Consider the following 16,557-nt stretch of genomic DNA (forward strand, 5'->3'; position numbering starts at 1 on the left):
TGAGTATATTAGATCTATTGCCCTTCTGGTGTTGTCAGACGCCTGGCGTCCAGGGATGAAGCCGACCTGGTCCGGGTGGACCAGGCCGGGCATCAGGGGACCCAGACGGTTAGCTAGTATTTTCGCGTATATTTTCAAGTCAACATTCAATAATGAGATTGGTCTATAATTTAAGCAGCTAGTTGGATCTTTGTCGGGCTTTGGGATTACTACTATATCAGCCCGAGTCGTCTCCGGCAGGAAGGAGGCTCCTTCGAGGATACCGTTAAATAGGGAGGCTAGGTGTGGGGCCAGTTCCTTCGCGAAGAGTTTATAATATTGGGCTGTGAAACCGTCCGGACCCGGAGCAGCCGACGATCGCATCGATCGTATGGCAGCTATTGTCTCCTCCTCCGAGATTCGGCTATTTAGGGCTTCCAATTGATTGTCGGATAGGGTTGGGAGGGGGGTATCGGATAAATATGAGCGCACTCCCCCGGATCCGTCCGGAGACAGCAGGGGCGGGTCAGGTAAGTTATAGAGGGAGCTATAAAACAGGCGGAAATCTTCAGCCATCAAATCGGGGTCATATATATAGGTTCCCCTTTGTGACGAGTACAGTCTATCTATTGCACCCAGCGCCTGCTTACGACGTAGTTTGTTGGCTAGTAGGGTATCTATTTTATCCATTTTGTCGTAAAAGCGTTGTTGCAATTTCCGAAGGATTGTTGCCGCGCGGTTGGATAGGAGAGTGTTGAGTTGTCCTCGGAGGGAGTCTATCTGAGCGAGTAAAGAGGGGTCGGGGGATGCTTTGTGTTTGGGTAGTAAGGTGGCTATTTCTGATTCGAGGGAGGCTATTTCCTGTGCGGCTTTTTTCTTGATTGCCGACGATTTTGCTAATAAGGTGCCGCGAATCGTGGCTTTGTGGGCTTCCCAAAGGATATTAAGTGGAATGTCGGGAGATGTATTTTCAGTGAAGTAGTGTGCGATCGCTAGTCTAGTTTCCTCTAGTGCCGAGGGGTGTTGTAGAAGCGAGTCATCAAGACGCCATTTAAATTTCCTATGAGGCGTGCGGTATATATCTATGAGGAGGTAGACCCCAGCGTGGTCCGTCCAAGTCAGTGGTGTAATGCCCGTGTCCGAGATCAGTGGCACTAGGGCAGTGGAGATGTGAATCATGTCAATCCTGGAATAGTGTTGATGTGGGGCTGAGAAGTGTGTAAAATCTTTGGTGTGGGGGTGTTGGGAACGCCAAGTGTCACAGAGACCGTGGAGTTTCATGGTGGCGTTAAGTGTGCGAGAAGCCCGAGGGAGGGTCGTCATGGAAGCATGAGGCGGGGGACCAGATCTGTCCAGCAAGGGGTCGATTATGGTATTAAAGTCACCACCCATGATAATGCTTCCCTGTGCTTCTCGTGATAGGCGTTTGGAGAGAGAATCAAAAAACAGAGATTGGTCTTGGTTGGGGGCGTAGACGGAGACCAGAGTGAAAGCCTTAGAGCGGAGGGTACCCATTACCATAAGGAACCGCCCGTCTGGGTCTGTCACCGTCCTGGAATGTATAAACGGGATATTACGATGAACTAAGATGGCCACACCCCGTTTTTTGCAGTCTGCTGAGGCAAAATAGGACTGGGAGAACCATTTGCCCTTTAGCCGAGTGTGGGGACCGGTGAGATGTGTTTCCTGCAAGAGTGCTATGTCGACTTTCTCACGTCTGCAAGCACTCAGGAATACGGTACGCTTCCTAGGGGAATTCAGGCCATTAACATTGACCGAGAATATTTTAAGAGACATGATTAACTACATGGGGGAGTACGGCATGTTGCCAAGTATAGTCCAGCGAGGTACAATTTGTGCCAGGCGAAGGCCACCCCTCTGGGCCAAGCAAGAGAAGGAGCAGGGAGGTCAAGCAGAGGCCACAAGAAAAGAGAGAAAAGAAAGAACATAGAAAAGAAGAAGAAGAAGTACCCCAAACGGGGAAACATCCCTGAGGTTGTGGGTCCCATTTAGGGGCCGCTAGGAAAAAGCATCGAGTTAGTAACACTATAAACAACAGTAAGGGATTATAGGGGGGTAACTGAGCTACCATGTGAGAGGGTGTGCGTCACCCGGGCCATGAGGGCTGGGAATGGCTATGACCTTTTTACATTTATAGCAAACATAATACAATATAGGACATTGAGAACTGTGTCCATACAACAAATTTGCAAGCATAAAAACGAACAACGAACAGCAAAAAGTAAATTAAAAAAAAAAAAAAAAAAAACAAACGAGAGAAAAATTAAAAATTGGGGAGGGAGAAAGGAGGGAAGGGGAGGGGGGGGGGTTGAAGGATAGGGAGGGAGGAGAGGGAGGGGGGAGGGGGGGGAGGGGGAATACCACGGGGGTTCAAACAGTTATAACTAGGTTATAACAGCATTAACCAAGGATAGTTACGATACTGGTAGTTGAACTGAGGTCGAATCTTCCACTGTTCACACTCGTTTCGAGTCGTGGAGACGTTGCACCGACAGTTCATGCACTATGTATATCGGGGAGTTTCCCCAGGTCAGGGAGGGTCCTTGTCCACATTGCGCTGTCGGGTCACCCGGGTCCAGTCGGGAAGAGGGGACTGAGGATGTGGCGGTTGGGATGATGAGGCCGCCATGTCATCTACTGCTGATGTTGGGAGGAGATCTAGCTTTGCCAGCAGTTCCTGTCCTTGGGGTAAGGTCTTGACCGAGTGAACAGAGTTATTGACCGAAACGTGTAGGTGGAAGGGGAATCCCCATCTGTATCTGATCTGGTGTTGTCGTAGGATCCGGGTGACCGGTTGGAGGTCTCGCCGTTTTTGGATGGTGGAGGGTGCAAGGTCCTGAAAGATCTGCAGCTGCGTGCCTTTAAACAGGATCTCCGATGTGTCTCGAGCGGAGGATATAATTTTCTCCTTTGAACGGAAATAATGGAAACGGACAATGACATCCCTGGGCGGTTGGGCGGGAGATGGTTTTGCCCGAAGTGCTCTATGTGCTCTATCGCAAAGGCATTCTTCGGCTGTGAGGTCTGGTACCAAGTGTATGAAGAATTCTCTCAAGAATGTTGGTAGTGATGGGCCGAGGACCGTTTCTGGAACACCCCGTATGCGCAGATTATTTCTACGCGAGCGATTTTCTTGGTCCTCTTGTCGCTCCTTGAGGGACTCCATTTCCTCGTGCAATCTAGCGAGTTCACTGTCAATGCGGTGTTGGGAGCGACAAAGATCGTCCGTCTTTGTTTCCAGTGCGTCCGTTCGGTTACCGAGATCTGTAAGGTCCGATTTAAATTCGGCTATAGCGTTCGAGAGTTCTTGCTTGAACGCGGACTGCACTCCCTCCAATAGGCTCGACATGACCGCCTGTATCTGAGGGTCGATACCTACTTCCGACGGACATGGAGAGGGGGGGGAGCTTGCGGCCATGATGGGGTTCTGCGAACCCTTGGACTTTGAGCCAAAGAAGTTAGTCGGAGCTTGCGATGCTTTTTTGTTTTTGGACATAGTGGTATGTATCAAAAAAGGAGGGTAGGGGTGGGGGTAAAAAAGAAAAAGGAAAGAAAATTATTGATGGGAGGACACAGGCCAAAGTCCGTCTAACGAACAGGCAATCCGGTCAGATCCGATCCTCCAACCGCGGGGCTGGGGGTAGGGTGCCGGAGAGTTATATATGGAGTCTGTCTATTTAGCTATGGCACCTGTAATATATTATTATTTTGCGTTAAATCATCTTGCGAGTCATCTTAAGGATAGGTCTGAGATGCATAGATCCGGGTGTCATAACGTTGAGACCGTGTCTCTTCCAGGCGCCAGCTCCGCTATCGGGGCAGGTCGCAGTCCATCCCCTTACTCAGTGGCCCGGGTGCTCATGGTTGGTATTAAAGCACCTCCATGGCCGTCGCCAGTGCCGGCGGTGGTGCAGACAGACTCTGGACTCCTGCAGAGGTGAGGAGTGTGTGGTATAGTGCGGCTTTTCTTTACCCTGTCTGGGTGCCAGAGAGTAAAATGGCGACTCTGGGATCCTGTCGTGGGCTTCTATGGAGCAGGGGTGCAAATAAGAAATAGATGCTGTGGCGACAGCAGGTACTCACAATGTTCCAGGATGGCTGGATGTTGGTGTTGAAGGCAATGCAGCCTTTTTGGCTGTGTTGTAGAGACTTCTAGGGCTGCAGGTGTGCACAGCCTTTTCCAGATAAAGCTCCAGGATTTCAAGATGGCCGCCGCAGCATTTACAAAGCTGCTTCTCTCCTCTCTTTCACCCTCTGTGGGGCTGCCTATGGCACTGAGGCTCCTTGGGGATGCTGTGGGGCATCCAGCCACGCATACAGGGAGGGTTTGCAGCAGGGTATTATAGATGCCACCCAGGACGTATAGGGGGCTGAGTGGGCATGCAGCCCAAAGCTAGTATGGCGGCGTCAGCTTCACTTATAGGGCCTCCGGGTCTGTGTTGCCTAATGTGTCCCTGGAGTGGCCCGTAGCATTGGTGGCAGTGTTAAATATTCCCCAAGCAGCCAGGACCAGGAGGGTGAGCGGGCGGCTGTGTCCAGCGCACCTATACTCGCGGTCGCGCCAGTTCCAGTGCTCCGCCGCCACCCGGCGCCGATCCCCAGGGCCCCGTTCCCGGCCGCACCGCGGGGCAGAAGTAGAGGGACTCCCGTCGGGCTCGTCGAGCAGTGCCACGGAGGTAAGGCAGGGACGGAGGAGCTCCCAGGCGTACCGCTCTGTGCGGGAGGGAGGATGGGGGACACTGACCCGGTGTAGTGATGGCCGCCAGGCCTCTCGAGCGGCGAGTCCTCCACGCCGTGCAGAGGCAAGCAGCCAGCAGCAGGGAGGTTTCTTCTGGCCGCGGTCAGCGGCGGCGTGTGTAAGGGAGCTCCAGGGGGAGTCAGCAGCCCAAGCTGTGGGTCCCGGTGTCACTCCTAGAATGAGAGGGAAATTTAGGTCCCGGCCTCTGTGTCCCCCGCAGGCCGCAACCCGCAGGAGCAGTGAAAACTGCTCCCCGATTCCGCGGCACCTCAGGGGGAGACAGCAGGGGGGACAGCAGGGGCAGATCAAGTACTGGGGTAGTTGGAGGAGGGCAGGAAAGTATTATATATGCGATATATGGTTGTTGGTCTCAGGAGCTTTCTCAGGGCACAACTGTCTCCTTCAGCAGCCCAGCCACGCCCACCTTCTTCTTTGTTAAATGTTAGTTTGCTTTATGTGGTATGCCATATATGTTATCCTAATCTCTTGAGCTATCTTGAGCCTTCTTTGAAATTGCTCATTATTCCAGGATTATTTTGTAGCATTGTGTTTTGGGTACAAGTAATTGTAATTACCAGGCTGGAGTGCAGTGTTACTTTACTTTCTGGTATGTAGAACTGATGTTGGGATCTTTGCGCTAAGGTTTATGCTCTGTCACTTTTCACAATTGACCACCAATCGAGGCCAGAAGAGGAGTCAATGTGAAGCTATAGTTGTATGAACAGTAAAGATATTAATCATTAGTTTACCCTGACTGCACGTCAGGGCCGTCTTAACAGCAGTGTAGGCCCCTGGGCACAGCAATGCACTGGGCCCCCTACCCATCCTCCAGCGGTGGGGGTGCTATCAGCGGCAGCTTTGATGTCCCACGGGCGGTAGGAAATGTTCTATCTTCAGCTCAGTATGTAGGACCTGGAGCAGTAATTTCTGCTAATTACTCCTGTACTGCACAGATTGGGCTAAACTGTAGAATGGGGCATTGGGCTGAATGAAGAAGCCCTGGTACATGACTTCCAGGGTGGTAGGGGTTGTTTAATAGGCAGGGGAGGGGTGGATAGTGGAGTGGGCTTATTATTTATCATTTTCTGGTGGTAGGGCATTTTGTTTGACTGCAGATATCTCAAGTTCCTGAAAATATATTTATTAGATTTGAATGGGATAAAAAACTAGAGAGTCCCACCTTTTCAGGAGGTTCTGGGGACATGGGGATCAGAGCTCAGGAGCCAGAGCAATCCACCAACGAAAATCTAAAACTGCATATTAGGCATGTGGAGCTGGAGCAGGGACCAGCTGCTGAAAGGCTGATATCTCTGGTTCTGGGCACAGTAGAGACAAGCTGCCAGTGTCCACCGAAAGGGAAGAGTCACAGTTTTTGGAGTATACCCTCAGAAAAACGCTAAGTCAGACAGAATCAAAGAAATCTGGCTGGGAAGAGCAATTAACAGGCTTGGATGGGGACCACTGCTTTCAAGTCAGATATCTCTGGTTCCCCAGGGCCGATTTTCAAAACTCTGGTATCCCTGGAAAGAGGAGACCCTCAGCTATCAGCCTAGGACCCTTATACTCCTGGGACCCTTGGGCAAGAGCCCATTGAGCCCATACGAGAATACGGCCCTGCTGCACGTCACTGATCAGAAGTAAATATACAGTATATAAAATATTTGAAATAAAATTGTGATTGAAGGGTCAAGATAGTTTCCTATGCACACTGTCGGTAATCCTATTCAAGGTCACTACAGGTACAGTAGTTGGAAATGGGACGGTGACAGAACAATAGCTTGCAATGTAATATACAACAAATGTAAATACATTTAGTGATTATAATATAACAGGATACTGTAGTCTTTCTCTTATGTTACCAACAACGCACTGGAAACATTCATTTCAGTATGCGTAGGATTGTTTTATTTTTGGATATATTTTATTCACTAAATAATACATTTTTAGTTACATTTAACAGGCTTCTCATTAAAACATATGAGCTTCCCCTGGGATTGTGTATGTAAATTAGACTCAGATTCCTCTATTCTCAAAGGTTGTAGGATTAAAAAGCTTCTATTTACAGAAACTGGGCTAATAGTGTTTTTGTCATTTCCAACAATTTCATTTTATAGTAAATAAATATTTGATTGATTCTTCCATTTACTTTTATTTAAGGGCACACTGGGGGTAGAAAAGTAATTCCATGTTTTATATAAATGCCCCCATCCTCAGACACTGCAGGCCCTACATTTCTATTTTTACATTTGCTAATTTTTATTAGTAGTTTTAAAAACACAGCCAATACCAGCTACAAGAAAACAAATAGTAATTAATGAACATATACAGTGCATCCGGAAAGTATTCACAGCTCTTCACTTTTTCCACATTTTGTTATTTTACAGCCTTATTCCAAAATGAAATAAATTCATTTTTCCCTCCAAATTCTACACACAATACCCCATAATGACAACGTGGAAAAAGTTTTTCTTGGGATTTTTGCAAATTTATTAAAAATAAAAAAACTAAGAAATCACATGTACATAAGTATTACAGCCTGTGCCATGAAGCTCAAAATTGAGCTCAGGTGCATCCTGTTTCCACTGATCATCCTTGAGATGTTCCTACAGCTTAATTGGAGTCCACCTGTGGTAAATTCAGTTCATTGGACATGATTTGGAAAGGCACATACCTGTCTATATAAGGTCCTGCACTTGACAGTGCATGTCTGAGCACAAACTAAGTATGAAGTCAAAGAAATTGTCTGTAGTCCTCCGAGACAGGATTGTCTCGAGGCACAAATCTGGGGAAGGGTACAAAATAATATCTGCTGCTTTGAAGGTCCCAATGAGCACAATGGCCTCCATAATCCGTAAATGGAAGAAGTTCGGAACCACCAGAACTCTTCCTAGAGCTGGCCGGCTGTCTAAACTGAGCGATCGGGGGAGAAGGGCCCTAGTCAGGGAGGCGATTTCTTCATTTTTTTATTTTTAATAAATTTGCAAAAATCTCAAAAACACTTTTATCACATTGTCATTATGGGGTATTGTGTGTAGAATTTTGAGGGGAAAAATTAATTTATTCCAGTTTGGAATAAGGCTGTAACATAACAAAATGTAGAAAAAGTGAAGCATCGTGAATACTTTCCGGATGCACTGTATATCCTGTGTATCAACAAGCATGTGCTGAGCGGCGGGGGAGATGTGTGCTGAGCGGTTCGCTCAGCACACATCTCTCATGCATCGGCCCGTGGGTACTGGGCTTTACCCTGGGGAGAGACTCACCTGTGCTGCACTCCCCAGTACCTAGACCTGAACACTGCACAGCAGGTACCATGCAGCCCTCTCACCCCACCAGAAAAGGCCCTCGCAAGGCACGGGAATCATGTCCCGTAACTGCATGCAACATAGCTGCACCCTGAAGAGCGGGTGCACACTCACATGGCAGTGTATGTGAGAGGCTTCTGTCACTCTGAGGCTGTGCCCACATTGCCTACAGCTCGCTGCCCTAAGTGGCATATCCTTGTGGCCCCTCTGATCCTTGGGGTCCAGTACAGGTGTCCCCTTTGACCCCCCCTGTCGCCGGCCCTGGGGCTAGATGCATCATCGCTTGGAGAGTGATAAAATGGACAGTGAAAAACTACCAACCAATCACCTCCTGATTGTCATTTTTCAAACATGGCCTGTGACATAGCGTTTATCAAAGTTTCACAACTGCGCCTGTGTAAAGATGTTATAGATGTTGTATAAAAGAACCAGAAGTGAAAAACAAACGATCTGAATAATAATGTTTAATAAACTATCATAAATGTTGTAAATTCATAATTTGCAAAAATGCAAACCCTAGTGACCAAAAGAAAGTTTGGTATTACGTAGATAAGAAATGAAAAATACAAAAATAGAAATAAAAATAAAATGAAAATATCTGGAAAGTCTGTATTGTTTGAGATTAAGAATTGAAAAATTGTTACCAGTCCAAAAGAAAAATTACTTATGTGGTGAAAATAGAGTGTGGCGTCCCACCTCTTTCACACCTTGGGTGTAGTCCTGTACTCACTTGAGTACACAGTGAAATTGGAATTTCTGAACTGATACTGAAATTAACGGAGTGAAGAGTCCGTTACAGATGTTATAAATCAAACCTCTTCCCAGAGGGTGGTGATGATCTTAAGTGCGGTCACTTTACTAAGGGGTACCCCAAATGGATAGCGGAGGGACAAGGTGAATAGGGGACAAGGTGACTAAAAACTCCGGACCCGCTTGTCACCTCTGTCACGAACGGCGGGAGGCACCCGTATCCACGGGCGTCCACCGCCTGCCGAGACCGGGGGATGCGGTCATGTCTCTGGGGGGAAGGTATCACAGGTTTCGGGACCCACAAGGGGACTGTCCGCCGTGAACCCTCCCTCCTACGGAGTGTGTTACCTTGTATCCTATGCTTGATCCCGTCGACTGCTTCCACGGCTCTGATCGGTCTTCTCTGCGCCTGGTGATCGGTGCTCTGCTTATCTGGTCTTTTCCCCTCTCGGCCGCGCGGTTCAAACTTCCTCCGCAATGTTTCTTGTATCATACGTGTGTTCAGTCTGGATTTGTTTTTGGAAAGCCACTGTGGTCTGTGTGGATATCTGGAAAAGTTTGGAAGTGTAGTGCTGTCTTTCCTCTCTCCTCTCCAACGCGTATCGACCCGTCTGGGTCTTCCTCAGGGAGTCCTTAATCGCCATCTTTGTTGAGGGCTTTTTATGCCCATGATAATTGTGTCATACAAATGGGTGTGTTCATTTAGTTCTGCAAATCAGCTACGCAGACAGCTGCATTGTATTATTGAAACTAGGTGATACAAAGTGTTTCAGTTGCAGTGCATAGTAAACACTGAGCAGTATGTATAAAAATATGAAAAAATACATATAATAAATAAAATAAAAAAAATAAAAATATACTTGAACGGTAGAGTGACTTCGTATATTGTTAGTGTATTACAACCAATACAATTGCCTGACAATTAATTGCTGATCAAGTGGAATAGATTCATCAATTTCTGTTATTCTTGGAAATTCTTAATTGATCATGAAAATGTGACATTTTAAGTCTTTAATATCCTGTTGGCGGATAATATTTATAAGTTGTGGTTTTACTAAAAAAATGCATAAATTATGTTAAACTAAAACCCAAATTAATTGGGGGGGCGTGGCCTAGCTGGGCATGGTGTAGGACGTGAGTCTCCTAGCTCCCTGGCCTATATATCCTGTATAATCTCCTGTAGCCCGGTGTGGTGTGTATTCTGCCCCTGGACCTATGTCTGATTTGCTCCTGCTCCCTCTGAGCTGTGTTTGATGTACCTCGGATGATCCCAGTCTGTGTAACAAGTGCTGGAATCGGAGCTGTGGACGGCCTGCATGTGCCCGGCGCCATCTTTGGAGCGGGGCTTTCTGCACTTGTGATTCACCTCTCTGTCCGGGCTGCCCTCTGCTGTATCTGCCGCCGCTGGTGACTCTGCGGGACCATCCTCACCTTCCCGGCGAGTGCATGCTGTAGTAAGCTCTGGGTTCCACTGCCATTGTGCCGCCGCTGAATCCCGGAGCCGCTGGCCGCCATCTTGGGAGTGGAGCCATATGATCGTGTGTTCCTCCCTGTGAGCCGCGGCTTTTCTCCGCTGTCCTTTCCGATGCTGGCTGCCCTGTGAGGATCTCCTGTGTTCACCCGGAGGGCCTCTGTTGCGGCTGCTTTCTGGCTCTGCTCCTGTCCGCTTCAGGTCTGATCTCCTGCTATTCCTGGTGGGGGAAACGCATATCCTGCTTTACTTACCTGACACTTCCCCTGCAGTGATTATTAGCATTCCCCCTGACTCCTTTTTACTGCGAGACTCATGGAGCAAATTCTTCAAGCTATTTTGCAGTCAGAGGCGAGGATGAAGGCACGATTGACAAAGATACATGATGCTCTATACCTTGGCTGCTTGGATTCGGCACCCTCTGCAGAGTACCTACATGCTATACCTGAGAGGGTGGAGGGGTTTGCACCTCCGCAAATCCTGGAATTGGGATCGATATCCGTTATTGACAGCGCCCCTTGTGATTTCTCGACAACTACTCCCTTGAGACTTATTTTATCATTATGCGCCACACCGACTTTATGCTGTGAATCTCCTGCTGTGATATGCCTGGACACTGTGCATGAGAGAGTGGAGGGCAATACTCCTAAGCTAATCATGGAACCGTGGTTGCTACCCGCCATTGCGAGTGCTCCTAGTGTCTCTTCAATACTATCTCCCTTGGAACTTCCTTTGACATTATTTGCTGCATCAACCTTGCATTGTGTATTCCATGCTGTTTTTTATGCTGGGACTGGGGGAACATTTGTCTGTGGCTGTTGGAGAATTGCACTTCTTCTGACCTTATGTGCTGGGACTCATTCTCCCTTACGTCTCTATACCTGGGTTGTTTTGGTGATGCGGGTCCTGCGGGCCTCCAGACGGGCTGACCCACCTTGAATTGTTGCTCCTCCACTGTGCCTCTTATTGTTATGGTCTATAATGTCTTCAACGCTGTTTTTTGAATTAACCTTTATTATTTTTGTATCCTGTTTTGTTTGCTAAGTGGCTCTGTCTCCCATATTGTGGAATCTACACACTGGCTACTTGATCCTAGGCTGGGGTCCCCTTTCCTTTGTAAGGGTTTTCCCCCCCCCCCCCCCCTTTTTTTTTTTTTTTTTTTTTTTTTTTTTATATATATATACACACCATGCCCTTAGGGTTTACGGGGTTTGGTTTCCCCCAAGTTTTAGTAGTTTAGTCAGGGAGGGGTGTTTGGGGATCCAGGTAGGCCATGAGTTGGGGGGTTGGTTCTACAGGGTGGGGGGATTTTTTGGGGGTGTGGGTTTGTCCAGTGTGTTTGGGGATCCAGGTAGGCCATGAGTTGGGGGGTTGGTTCTACAGGGTGGGGGGATTTTTGGGGGGTGTGGGTTTGTCCAGTCTATGTTTTGGAGGTGTTGGGTTAGCGCACATTTGTCATACTCCGTTTTAATGGCAATACCTTGCTTATGGTCTGATTTGGTTTTGGGTGGACATAGTCATACCGATCACCATTATACTTCAATTCCAGTGGAGTGGGGGCTTAGATGGCGCCTCTGGGTCCCTGCCTCGCTTCATCTATAAATACTTGGGTTTTTCTGTATGATTTAATTTGCTTTTCATGCTGTGCTGTGTACTCCTGAATATTATGCCACCTAACCTGTTGTCTCTGCTAAGGTGATATGCTTTGTGTATTCCTTATATATTAGTGTGCTGACCTGTACCTCCCAAAATATGCTATCTTTGGGAATCTGCGTATTCCCGTAGTTCTGGGACTGTATTTTTGATTGATTGCTATGTTACAAGAAAAAGGAAAATAATAAAAGACTATTGAATTTAAAAAACCCAAATTAATTGATCTATTGTAGGGTTTCAGGTATTAATATTCAATTGTTTGTACCCTGATTAACAGTTATTAATCTGTTTGAGACCTAATATTATGGTGGGTGGTATATTGAAGATGCAATAGAAATTGGGGGAAGATGGTCATATTATTCCATCCGTTAATCTGGGGATCCTTATAGGGATATGTGGTTCGTAAGGTGTATGACTGTATTATTATTAGTTTATCACTATGGCCTCAGTTCATCACTATTGACCTCACTTCATTATCTAGATTGAGGCCTTGTGGTCTAAATGTTTTCAGGGTGTACATCCACCTTAGTTCTTCTTTATTGATTTTCTTCAGAAAATCTCCTCCTCTCCAATTTTGTGTCACTAACTTGATTCCCAGGATCCTCATGTCCATAGGGTTACTGTCATGTACTTCTTTAAAGTGATGAGACAGATTATGGGTTTCTAAACCATTTCTCACATTCCTGACATGTTCCGCTATTCTTGTCTTTAGAGGTCTAGTCGTTCTGCCTACGTATTGTAATTTGCAGGGGCATTCGATGAGATATATCACCCCTTTACTGTGGCATGAAATATGTTCCTGTATCTCGAAATCTTCCCCTGTTTTATTTGAAACAAAGTGAGTAATCCTTTTGGTGCTTACTTTGTGTGTTCTACAATAACTACAAGTACCGCAGTGGAAAAAGCCCTTACTAAGTCTCTGTCCCATTAACGTAGTCTGTACTGCCTCTGCCTTTTTGAGGTGACTATGTGATAATTTAGATCTTAAGTCCGGTGCTCTTTTATAGACCACTTTTGGTCTTGTTGGAAGCTTATCTGCTAGAATCTCATCTTCTAGAAGAATGTGCCAGTGTCTGTATAGAATCTTTTCTAGCTGTTTATTACCGGTATTGTATTGTGTAATAAAGGCTGTCTTGAATTCCTCACTTGATGTTTCTTTATTTTTGTAGGTCAGGAGAGTGTTTCTATCTGTCTCTCTTGCTTTTTCCAAATCTTTCTCTAAAATATCTTCTTTATAACCCTTTTCTAGAAATTGACATTTCATTTCTTCTGCTTGTGTGGTAAAATCTTCTGATTTTGTACAGTTTCTCCTTATCCGATTGAACTGACTTAGTGGAATACTCTTTAGCCAGTTTGGGTGGTGTGCACTGTTGTGTAGAATATAACTGTTCACGTCCACACTCTTTTGAAAAGTTTTCGTGTGTATGGCTGAGTTTTCTATAAAGACTGTTATGTCTAGAAAATTGACTGTGGATTGACTGTATTCTGTGGTAAAAACCAAATTGTTGTTGCTTGAATTGATGTATTGTAGAAACTCCAGTAGTTTTTCTTCTGTACCCTGCCAGATAAAAATCACATCATCTATGTATCTTCGCCATAGGACCAGGTTTGCTCCAAAGTCATGCCCGCACCAGATGCTGTTGTCCTCCTAATGACTCATGAACAGATTGGCATAACTTGGAGCAAACCTGGTCCCCATGGCTGTACCTTTGACCTGTCTGTAGTGAGTGCCGTTAGACCAGAAATGATTGTGTTGTAAAATGAATTTTATACACTCCAAAATGAATTCCGTCTGTCTTGAATCTAAGGTCTGATCCAATGAAAGAAAATGTTGTGCAGCTGCTACTCCTTGTTCTTGATTGATGATTGTGTACAGTGATGTAACATCACTTGTACAGATCCAATAGTCATCTGACCAAGTGACGTTACTCAATGTTCTGATGATATCTGTGGTGTCTTTTATATATGATTTCTGTGTTTTTACATGTGTCTGTAAATATGAATCAATATACTGGGATAGGTTGGATGTAAGAGAACCTATTCCTGATATTATCGGACGACCTGGTGGATTGAGTTTGTCTTTGTGCACTTTTGGCAAGTAGTAAAATACCGGGAGTATGGGATTATCATTACTCAAAAATTCATGTTCTTTCTTATTCAGAATGCCTGTGTCTAGTCCTTCTTTTAACAGTTTGTCTAGACATCTTTTGTAATTGTTGGTAGGGTCTTGTGTGAGGGTCTCATATGCAGGGCCGGTGCAAGGTTTCTCGGCACCCTAGGCAAAAGTTCTGCCTACTGCCCCTTCCCCCTAACCGGCCTTCAGGTGAAAAGCATACTGCTGCCCTCCCCCAACCCCAGTCTGTTGCATGGCTGCTCTTTTCTCCCCATCTCCATAGTCTGTGTGGATTCCTGCTGCTCTCACCCCCTTTTCCCTACTCTTTTAAATGTCTTCTGTTCTATGCCCTCTACCATCTGTTTGCATGCTGTTGCTCATCCACCCCAGATAGTGTGCATGCCTGCTGCTCATCTCAGCACCCGCCCCCAAAGACTGCTGCTCTCCCCCTCTTTCCTTATCAAATGCGGACAGTGCACTGTGTAGCCACCTCACCTGCAGGTTGCGATGCAGAGATGGGACTGAGAAGTCTGTGAAAGAGCCTGGAATGATGAGCAGCACCGCATGTCACCCTGCAATACAGGAGCTTGGCAGTCGTGGCTACTGTAGATACGAGTGCTGGGGGGATTGTGGCAGTTGTGAAAGGTAGGACCACGCTACCTTTTTCATGCAGCTGTAACAGGCCGCCCCCTCAGGTCCCGGCGCCCCTAGGCAGCTGCCTAAAGCTGCCTAGTGGAAGCTCCGGCCCTGCTCATATGTGTCTTTGTCGCTTAGAATTCTGAGAGATTCTGTTGTATAGTCTTTCTTGTCTAACAATACAACCCCCCCCCCCTTTATCTGCAGGTTTGATCACTAATTCATTGTTGTCACTGAGATCCTTTAATGCTTTTTTCTCTGTTTTTGTCAGATTAAGTGTCCTTGGTTTTGTTTCCATTTTGTCTATATCCCGTGTTACCAACTGCTCAAAAGTACTGATGAGAGAACCTCTCATGTGTTGTGGGTAGAATGTAGATTTTGTTTTAAGATTAGAATGCTTGTATGTCCTGTCTGTATCTTTTGGTTCAGTATATGTGATTGGTCCTTTATTGTAATATTTTGCAAGTGTCAGTTTCCTTGTGAATCTATGTAAATCTAAATATGTTTCAAACTTATTTAGCTGCTTTGTCGGTGCAAATTTCAGACCTTTGTTTAGTAATGAAATGTGTTCCTTTTTCAATGTAAGTTTACTCAGGTTGAAAATTCCTTTGCTTTCTACTTCTGGTTGTTGTTCCTTTTTTGTCTTCCTATTTCTCCCACCTCTACATCCTCGTCTAGGTCTTCCAGCTTTCTTTTGTTTGGTGTTGCATGTTTCTGTTCGCAGGATCGAAGGCCTGTACTCTTTCCTAAAAAAAGGTCTGCAGGGGGGTGTGGCCTAGCTTACATGCTGAGTGGACGTGTTTTGCTATAAGCTCCTGAGAACATATTAATATTTTATTCTTTTGCCTGCCTGCTCCCCTCCTGAAGGCCCCTGTGTACCTCCTGTGGCCCCTCTTACCTTGTGACAATCGCTGTGGGGGTCCCGCGGAGTCGGGGAGCGCTTTTCAGCCATCCTGCGGATTGCGGCCTGGCCCCCAGCGTGAAGCCGGGACCTGGAGTTGGAAGGTGATCCGGGCCGGACATCCGAGGCTGCAGTTTCGGCTCTCCTGTGCCACCGGAGGCCCCTGGGTGAGTTCTGTGGACCTCCGTGCGGCTACCCCATCTCCTCCTCTGCTGCTGGACGGCCAAGGTGTGCGGGAGATCAGTAGGGGGACGCGGCCCGCCGAGGACCGGAGAGCACTGTGCGCTGAGACACCTGCCGAGCGGGCTCTTACCCTCCCTCCGGCGGTTGCTCCCGGCGACCTCCCTGCTGTACAGCGGCGCGTGTGAGCGGGACCGCTGGGCTCCCGCGATCTCTCCCCCCGCCACCCGGCCACCTCCTGCTGCCACCTGCTTGCAGTCCCTGGAGCTCCCAGCGTGAGGTCGGCGCTGTGCGGCCCTGGTCCCTTGGCTGTCACAGGGGATCCACTGCACGGGCTGAGCTGGCCTGAGTGGTTGCCCCGGCTGATGAGGGGATAAGTCCTGGCTACAGAGGGAGGGGGAGGCACGTCAAGAGAGCTCTGGAGACCTGGGGATAATAACCCCTTCACAAACCACTCATTAACCTGGTCTGTGGCTTAGCTGCCTACTGGGAGGGCTGCATTCCCCCGGAGCTCCTACCTGCACATTTATCACGAGCCCTGTTGTCAGCCCCACTTCGGCCTTCCATCCCCCTGCTTATATACCCGGATCCCACACCCTGCTCCCCTGTGTTAGTGAGGGGGTGCCGCGGAATCGGGGGGAGGCTTCCGCCGAGTCTGTGCTACCCCGGGGCTATGTGACGACCAATTGGAAGACATAACCAACCTTCCTCTGTATGTTGTCATGCTGCTGACCCCAATGCCCGCTGCTGCCTCCCTGATGTGTAATCTACTATAATGTGACCGGGCCGCGCGAAGGGGATAACGTGGTG

The sequence above is a fragment of the Pseudophryne corroboree genome, chromosome 5 (genome assembly GCF_028390025.1).
Source record: "Pseudophryne corroboree isolate aPseCor3 chromosome 5, aPseCor3.hap2, whole genome shotgun sequence".
NCBI classification, from domain to species: Eukaryota; Metazoa; Chordata; class Amphibia; order Anura; family Myobatrachidae; genus Pseudophryne; species Pseudophryne corroboree.